The sequence below is a fragment of the Etheostoma spectabile genome, chromosome 23 (assembly GCF_008692095.1).
Source record: "Etheostoma spectabile isolate EspeVRDwgs_2016 chromosome 23, UIUC_Espe_1.0, whole genome shotgun sequence".
NCBI classification, from domain to species: domain Eukaryota; kingdom Metazoa; phylum Chordata; class Actinopteri; order Perciformes; family Percidae; genus Etheostoma; species Etheostoma spectabile.
The window spans coordinates 9326046-9327295 of record NC_045755.1 but is presented as its reverse complement, the minus strand read 5'-3'; the positions used below and the strand labels follow the sequence as shown (position 1 = coordinate 9327295).

At 40.1% G+C, this 1250-nt stretch overlaps 2 protein-coding genes across 17 annotated transcripts in view; both read right to left on the bottom strand.

Moving 5' to 3' along the window:
- Window positions 1–1250, bottom strand: part of nrcama (neuronal cell adhesion molecule a) — a 1100153-nt gene that overhangs the window by 148502 nt on the left and 950401 nt on the right. The gene's annotated exons all lie outside the window — the stretch shown is intronic.
- The window catches only part of LOC116673007 (uncharacterized), an 8799-nt gene that overhangs the window by 6096 nt on the left and 1453 nt on the right, over window positions 1–1250 (bottom strand). The gene's annotated exons all lie outside the window — the stretch shown is intronic.

Here is a 1250-nt window from a genome sequence, read left to right as displayed (position 1 = left end):
GAGAGAGAGAGAGAGAGAGAGAGAGAGAGAGACGTCAAACATCCCCTTGAACAGACCGTCTGAGGGAAGGGTTCAATCAAGGTCAGGAAGAAATATTCAGATCATTTTACTTAAGTAAAAGTACCAATACGAGACTGAAAAAATACTCCATTACAAACAAAAGTCCTGCATTAAAACTCCAACTAAAGTAAAAGTCCTGATTGTGTCCCCTGTTGCTTACAGTTAACTATAGTCCACTGGTTCCCGACCTAGGGGTCGGGCCCTTTAAAGGGTCACCAGATGAATGTGTACGATGATTAATAGCAGAGAAGGTCAAGGTCAGAACGTAATGAAGAGGAAGCTGTTGACTTTATTATTTATTTATTTTTAAAGATATTTTTGGGGCATTTTTGGCTGTAGACGTCTGTGAGAAGGTGACCCACTTCTCTCTTGATTTATTACCTCAGGAAACATTTTCCTAATGAGTTTATGGTCTCAATCGCTAGTTTTAAGTCTTGTGTATGATGTTCATTTTTCGAATTATAGTCTCGTTGATTTTAAAATCGGCGATAAAGCGGGGGGTGTTTTAGGGCGTGGCCATGATGTGATTGCCAGGGAAAGTGTGTGTGTAAGCAGCTCCTCCCTCACTCCTCCCTCACTCCTCCCTCACTCCTCCCTCTCGTCCCAAATCCTCACATCCACAAGCAGATCTCCACAAACCAGTGGGTGACATCACACATGCTCGGTCCATTAATATTCAGTCCATGATTAAAGTACCAAATACCATTCACAGAAAAAAAAAAGTAACGTAAAAGTCCTGATTGTGTCCCCTGTTGCTGCTCGAGGTGGAGATACTGTTAACACAGTTAACTATAGTCCACTGGTTCCCAGCCTAGGGGTCGGGGCCCTCCAAAGGGTCACCAGATGAATCTGAGGGGTCGTGAGATGATTAATAGGAGAGAAGATGAAGAAAAAAAACAATGTTCTGGTGCACAAATCCTTTTTCATTTTCATCTAATCTTTGTTTTCTTTGTAAAATATCGGAGTTGGAACGGTTAAATGTTTAGAGGAGAAATGTCTCTTTGGTGGAACTGATAAAACTCTGAAACCTAACAAAGGTCGTCCAACTAGACTTTTTGAGCTTATCAAGTATAAAATGTATAACTATATCTATGTGAAGCGAAGTAAGACGCATACTATTTCACTCTGAAATGTAGTGGAGTAGAAGTACAACTTGGAAATACTCAAGTATATATATATATATATATATA